The sequence below is a fragment of the Limulus polyphemus genome, unplaced genomic scaffold, assembly GCF_000517525.1.
Source record: "Limulus polyphemus unplaced genomic scaffold, Limulus_polyphemus-2.1.2 Scaffold448, whole genome shotgun sequence".
Lineage (NCBI taxonomy): Eukaryota > Metazoa > Arthropoda > Merostomata > Xiphosura > Limulidae > Limulus > Limulus polyphemus.
The window spans coordinates 4,405-12,557 of record NW_013666058.1 but is presented as its reverse complement, the minus strand read 5'-3'; positions in this window follow the sequence as shown (position 1 = coordinate 12,557).

The following is an 8,153-nucleotide window of genomic DNA, read 5'->3' as shown; positions in this document are numbered from 1 at the left end:
CCCGTGGTGGGCAGAGCACAGATAGTTCATTGTGTAGCTTTGTGCTTAAATTCAAAACAAGAATAAATCGGAACCAACTCCAAAGTGACTGCAGAAAAAAATATATTGTGTCGGTTTTTTTTTTGTATTTTCTCTAGAAGGAGAGAGTATAAAGGAATGAGTATTGGCACACAAATTACTTTAAACTAGCAAAATATTTTTTATATTTGTAACACACACACTTAATTATTAGGTTGGACTACCATTTGGTGCGATAATAGCCTGAATTACGAATCTGATAAACCTCGTGTATCGACCTGGTCCTTTTATTGAAGAGTATGTATGATTCACAGATGTCTCAAATATTTTTGTGTGCTGGGCGTAGCCTAGTGATTAGCGTGCCGGACTGTGAATTCAAGTGTCCATTCTTCCTGCCCCGTTGCCGTAAAATCGTACTCTGCATTTTGTGGCCATGAATGCGTTATAAGAATGACGATCAAATCCCACTCTTCGGTATTACAAGAGTAGTCTGAGAGTTAGCAGCGAGTGGTATTGGCTTCCCTCTATCAGTTCAAAATTAGGGACGGCTAGCTCTGGTTGTTGGCTGTTATATAACAATAGTTTGTACGGTATTCTTTCGCGTGGTATAGTTCGAAGTAGTTGAATCCTGACTACTTTTCAAGACATCGGTCGACTGAAGTACAGTCTGATACCTACCGCACTTTACAAGCCTGTCCAGTCATATGTTCCTTCAATCCATCACGAGCGGTTTGCAGCCACTGTTTTCCTAATATCAGATTTCTGTTACCATTTGTCATGGATGATGGGCTCTATTACAAATGATTTTACAGCCTGTCGAATAAATGGTATTTGATAATAGCGACTTTGTTCTGGACGCCAACTATGGTGTTCTGTTGAAAGTTGGAGAGATCCATGCACGTTATTCATCATATGACTGCGACTCTGCATATGTATATAGTTCCCAAGGAATCACCTATAATATCACAGGATCTATATAGTATTTTGTGTGTTTGAGTAGCAAAAACAGACCGCGGGTTATAATTGTCAAAACTGTTTTATGACGTCTTGGGATAAGACACATTTGTTCAGTTGATGAGTTACACAAAAATTATACATGTAAATAGATGAAATGTCGTACACGTTTGTGTGAGGTTACAGCAAAGTTGTTAGACAGCGTTATAGAAATATACAAGTGGCAGAAGCAAAGTATCGTGGATATATTGTAACGCCATCTACCAAAAAATTATAATATTTTCGTTAATTATACATTTAACACTCGAAATAAACCTTATAACACCAAAACGTGGTTTTAATTAATATATATACATTAAATAAAAACAATATTTTGGTGTTATAAGGTAGTTTATTTCTAGTATTAATATGTCTTACATACACCAATATGCACAACAGAAATTATATAATGATACATTTAAACAAAAGATTACCATCAAATCATCAAAATATTATATTCCATGAAAGAATGAGAAATATAAGTTAAAGCTTGTGCTAATAGTTTTTGATAATTATAAATATAATGTTCATACTTGCTGGTTTGCTATACTTTTAGTTCTATGATCATCCACTGTAAAAAACTCAAGGTAACAGTTTTCCACTTTCAATAGATGGCGGTAAAAGCTTGGACACCCGATTTCGTTGGAGGAAGGGGTGGTGTATTTGCAACGTTTTATTTGATGTCACAGAAAGTAGAATTCGTATCATCATTCTATATAACAATACCAGTTTTTTGTGATTAAATTCCTTTCTCTTACTCGCATAAATATCACTATTTTATATGTTCAGTCATTGTCAACACGATTCTCTGCAGTAGTGAAACAAGAAAAATCAATATATTTCCTGTGACAATTGGCTTTTAGTACATAACCTGTTTTTGTGAACAGCCTGAATATTAATAAGATTAACTAGCGCTTAACATCCAGAGTTTTTAACAACTTCAGCTTTCTGCTGATATTCCATTCACATTATTAATAACTCTTAGGCCAAATTTTGGAAGAGAAACATTCGTGTGTGTAACTACCAGAAATTGGCGAGTCAGTCTTCATGTTAATAGATAAATGATACATATAATCGAAAACTAGAATCATGAATAAAACAAAAATAATTTTATGATTTCGTCATCTGATGTTCAACTAATCATTAAAACATTGTTATAATACTTTCTATGGTTTATAATACATTAACATTTTCAGTCTGACTGACCTTTTGCTAAACATTTTAGTTTTAATTTTTCAAGAAACTAAACGATCGAGTTGATGGTCGTTCCCCTGTTCATTTTATTTTAATTTTCTCTCTTGTCTAGACAGTTAAATAAACAGACTGACATGATATGGAACTAGAAGTATTATGAACTCTGAAAATTATCATACCCGTGGAGCTTGTTCTAACCTCTTACCATTTAAGGTGCAGCTTTAGGCGATTTGTTACGTTGTTGTGCAATAGACGGATGGACCTGCTTATGGCCTTAACAAAGTGCTTGTTATCTGTGTTAGGAAGAGCTTAGAGCGATATATTAAAAAAATCTAATATATACTATCAGTGGAATTTAATATGTAGCTAAATGTGATGTTTGCAGGAGTGATACGACCAGAAGCTACTGATCATAAAACTAAACACATCTCAAGAACCTCCTAATGGCTTAGCAGTAAGTCTGAAGGCTTATAACGCTGAAAACTGGGTTTCGATTCTCGTGGTGGGCACAGCACAGCTAGCCCACTATCTAGCTCTGTAATAGACAACTTCCAACCAACTTATCTAAAAAAATATAGAATTTTCATATATATATATATATATATACATAGTTGTTGCCAAGAGTCGTCAGCTCTAGATCAAGATCATGATAGATCACTGGCAGTCCGTTAAGTTTCGAAAAATAGAAGTAAGAAAAATTAAAACAGAGTTATTATAATAAATTAAATTATATTAAAAAAACAGCAAGGTTATGACCAGCAAGTTAATCAGTGTTTTATATTTTTTCGAAAACAGAAAGACTTGACTAACATGCAGTGCATGGTTAAGGCGATGGAATCAAAATTTAGTGGGATTTTCAGATCTCATTACTGGTAAAATGTTTAGGAAGTTTGTGATACAGTTAAAACGAAAATAAAGACTATTTGTAAAAATATAACATGTCACCGACACCTAAGTAATAAAGGTACAATAAGACAGTTTTAACACAAGCCTGACAGGACACGTTATTTTGCAAAATGCGTTCGAATCAGAAATAAGAGAGAAAATAATCAAAACACAACTCCTTAGAGAAAATAAAAACACAAATATTTATTTTCTTCGAATAGTTGCTTTATAATTCCGTTATCACAGTGTCATGGTATAAAAGACTGTTTAGTGTAGATGTTATTAATTAATTACTTTTTTAAGTGAATATTTTATGATTGTTTAGTTTTGTTCATAACATAAGAGTTAGAAGCAATTATTTTAAATGAATGTTATGAGTTTAGTTACGTAAATTGGTAAGAGTCGTACGTTATGTTTATAACTCATTGATGTCGAGATTATAGAACCTCGCGTGAAATTTATTGATGCCGAGGATATAGTGAGTAGACGATTAAGTAATAATGATATAAATAGTGTGAGATGAGCGGGAAAGTAGACAGACAGAGTAGACGAGAAAGTAAAGTCACGGGAAGTAGAAGTTCGGCCAAGGAAAGTTAAACGTAAAGTTAACTGCAGTAGGAGTGAAAGGCCTAATGATTAATATGTTAGAGGAAAACTAAAAATTTTAAAACAGACAGGAAGTATAGTTTATTTCATCAAAGCGAGTTCTAAAAGTAGCTGAATCAGCCTGAGTGCATTTCGACCAATGGAACAGACGATTACTGGAAAAGTATACGACTGTGGTAACTCACGCTATAATTGTAAGTGAATTATATACGAAATACTAGTGTGATATAAATAGGGAAAAGTAGTTCGGCTTTTCAACTGAAATTCTAAAGCAATTGAATAGGCCTAAGTGGACTTTTGACAAGAAGAAGAGAACTGTACATAGTGTTTATTATATGCCTATAATCTCTATAGTGTAAAGACTTTGTTGTACATACGTTTAACTAGTTCGAATATATATATTATTTTGAAAACAAGTGGAGTGCGTGCTGTTCTTTTATCATTGAATTTATCACCAACAAGTCATAGACACCTGCTGTAAAAAAAATCCTTATCCCAAAACACCCATATATTTAACGTACATTACTATACATTTCTACTAAAAAGTAAGTTTCCTGACACACAGAAGTAATCGTATAATTGTTTCACTTATTTATACACAAAATGCGTATGACAATTTGTAGACACTGAAAGCCAGCATTCACCATAAGAGAAGATACAAACACCACTGTATATGATTGAAAGAGTTATTAACAACTTTATTTTTCTTATCTACACTTGGCTGTTATAGTAAACCAGCAACAATATCTTGGGATTTTAACTCCGTTTTAACATTATCGGTTTCTACCTAATCGAATTTAACACATTACAATTACTGGTGTTGATTTTGTTTGGACACACCTTTGTATCTTATCATAGCATAATAGGGTTTGATGTTACTAATTTACCAGCTTGAGTTAACACTCGGGTTTTACACATACTTTGTAGAGATATATACAGTTTGAAATAAGAAACATATTTGCTTAGCTTATATAATAGATTCCATACAACAATCTACTGTGTATGGAAGTTTCGAGAAAAATCACATGTTGTCAGCCCAGCTAGATCAATGATAGGGAGATGTTATCCAAACAAGCTTTGTCTCCTTTGGTGTAGAAAATTGCCTTGTGTATATTTTGTTTACGCATAAACATTTGTATTTTTTTCATAAAAGCAGAAAGTTGACATTAAAATTGATGATGCCATCTTACTTGTGCACAGAAATTGAATATGTTGTATTCAAATAAGTTTAGTGCCTAAACTAGGTCGTTACAGCCCTTGTCGCCACATACAGCCTTGTTCTAGCTGACGGTGTGTATCTTGACAAGAGCCTTGTAGCATAATTTTCAATGCAACAAAGCTTCATCGTAAGGCTGTTTTGTCCAAAACAAACCACTCATCCCTAACTACTTTCCATTATCCACCTAGTGTACAATGATCACAGTTTCCCAGTACCAGTTTCAACAATCCATTCGTACGGAAATTCACAAGTGTTATTTCAGTGATTTGAAAGGTATGTCTTTATTTGAAATAATAAGAATAATCATTTCATTTTCCAGCAGCTTGAGGTATGCGATGGTTGAATCGATATGTCGTGGAAGCAGCTTGTGTATACGTGACTTGTGTTGTTTTTGTGGATGGAGATCTTTCTTGATTATTTTGTACACTATTGTCTAGACAACGAGGAAAACCTTTTTGACTGACCCTTGTGTTCGTGAAATCTTTCCTGTTACAAGACGCTGCACGTTACTTACCACGCCTAGGGTAACGACTTGTTGCAGGTCTCTTACTGGATGGCTCTGATGATCCAGGTTGATCCACTTTCCTTTGTTTTCTAACGTACTTAAGTACAAGAGATATCCTCGTCTTGAAAATTCTAAATCTCTCATCTGAACATATAAATATTCTGCATCAGAAAGAGCCATTACATACTCTTCACAAAAACGATCAATATTTGTTGGCGTCCCACTACCTACTTAACGCCAAACAATGTAAAAATGTAGTTTTAACACATATCGTTCCACCACGACTTTATGCTGGCTGCGTTTGTCACGGAGTTGCTGACCTCTAGATATTTTATACAGAAAAGTCGTGTTTAAAAACGGGGTCTTAAAATCCTTATAACTTTATTCTAAAATGTGGATTTTATTATGTAGCTGATTATCATATATTTTGCGGCAACTATGATTTTAGATTGTGGTTTTAATAATAAAGCGAATTATTTCTTTAAAAGTGGAAATAAATGTTCAGAAAAACAGAACAAAAATATGTTTGAAAAACTCTAAATGAAAACCAGTGGCATTCCATACTTGTAAAGATACTTTACTACTCAGCCGTACTATTAGTTCACGTATTATGACTAATTAGATTGTTAAGAAATCTAACTCGACTATCTAATGCTCTATCACTTGTGCTATCAAAATTTAGTCATCAACCAGTTAATTTGACCATTATAAATTTCTGTAAGTAGTAAAATCTTAATATACTGTCTATGACATTTGGGAATGCATGGTAAGACTTGTTTACCTTGAAGTTGTGACAGGGACTGGACCATGTGTTTACTACATCTTTAGTTAATATGTAAAATGTTTGTATTTTATTTCCGTTCAGTTTGAAGCTAGAAAGCCACTCATGTAAACACATAAGTTTTCCTGATTCTAGCTATGCCTGGGACCCAGTTCACTGATTTGTTATGTCCCAGAGTAGAAGGCTATCTTTTTCATCAGTGAATAAGGTAATAGCCTGAGTACTTGAGTCGTAGTGGACAAAGATTGCGTGATTGATGAGTGACGTGACCAAATGGTTATACTATTTGAATTGGTGTATTTAAGTATTTTACACTCACAAAAAAAAGAAACCTATCATTCTATAGGTATTTGAAGAACTTGTAGCATTCCACCACAATTTAATTCTTCGTATATTTAGCCGACACACCCCCAATGAAACAATAGATCATTTCAAGCTTTTACTTGTTGTTCAACAACTGTTTAAACAACTCTGTTCGGTTATGTTATTTGTTTTCACCTGCTTGGCAGATTTTCTTAGAGTTTGTGCTAAAATAACAATACGTGTAATGTGAAGTTCAAATACAATTCTTACCAGTCTGTGACAGTGAATTGAGTTTTTCATGCACACATAAAAATTAGCCCCCAGAGATAGATAAGAAAACTTGTGGGGCTTATAACGAACTAAAAATCGGGGCTCGATTCTGTGGCGGGCACAGCATAAAAGTGAGAGCAATAAACTTTTGTCACGCAATAAATTCATAGATGACATATCTGTATCTATTTCATGATTTATTCAGTTGTTAACAATGTGTTCTTTGTACTTTAAAGCCTCATTTGACACTATAGAAAACGTTGATTATGCATTATAAGAATGGCATGACATGAATAATTAAATAAATTTATAATGCAAAACAATAACAGAAAAATAATAAATTTTGAAATAAATTATAATTTATAAAATGATAGAAAAGTAAGAAAATACACCAGGTTTTGATACAAAAGCTATAATGTTTTAGTTTTTTAATGGGGCGATCCTTTGTTAAGATACATAAAGACAATTAATAATATAATTATTTTATTTTACCAAATTCCATCATAAAACGATCTGAAGATAAAATAATATTTCGGAAATGAAGAGAGATTTTTTTCTTCAAATTAACATGCTTACTATTGTGAATCTGAGAAACAGTTCAATTTAAAATATTTATCTCAAAATAACTGGTCTTGTTTGTTTGTTTCAGAGCAAAGCCATATTAAGCTATCTGCTGTGTTCACTGCGAGGAATCCAATCCAGGATTTTAACGTTGTAAGCCATTAGACTTACCGCTGTCCCACGGGGAACTTAAAATGATCACCATCTAAGATTAGGTAACTAAATTATTTCTGTAGAGAATTAAGCAGGGACAGCGGCAAGTCTCTGGATTTACAACGCTAAAATCGAGGGCTCGATTTCCCTTGGTGGACACAGCAGATAGCCCGATGTGGCTTTGCTATAAAAAAAACACACACACATTTTTTTAGTGTTTTGAACTACCATGACGCTAACAGGTCAGTTCCTAGTAATCCGTGAACTTAATTTAGTGATGAGTAAGGGGGAGGGTTAAAAACCCTTGGCTTTCTGCCATTATGCTCCAAAAGCTGCTCTTTTTTTCTTTGTCATAAAATTTGTTAACAACTACCAAAAATACACCTGATTCTACACCTTACTTGCTGTAAGTTATTAGATAAAAAAATTAACTTTAAAATGAATGGAACATAAGGACACTTATAGGATTTTACAGTAAAAAAAATAATAGTTTTTGATAAGCTATTAGTGTTAATACGCAAGAATTCACTGATTAGCTTTATATCATAAAACTGGTTGTAAGACAAACTGAATAGGAATAAAAGAGGATCTGTTTATTCTTATGGCTTTTTGCTCTGTGTGTTCTTGAAAAAAATTCGCATTCTCCTTAGTTTTATCTAACAATC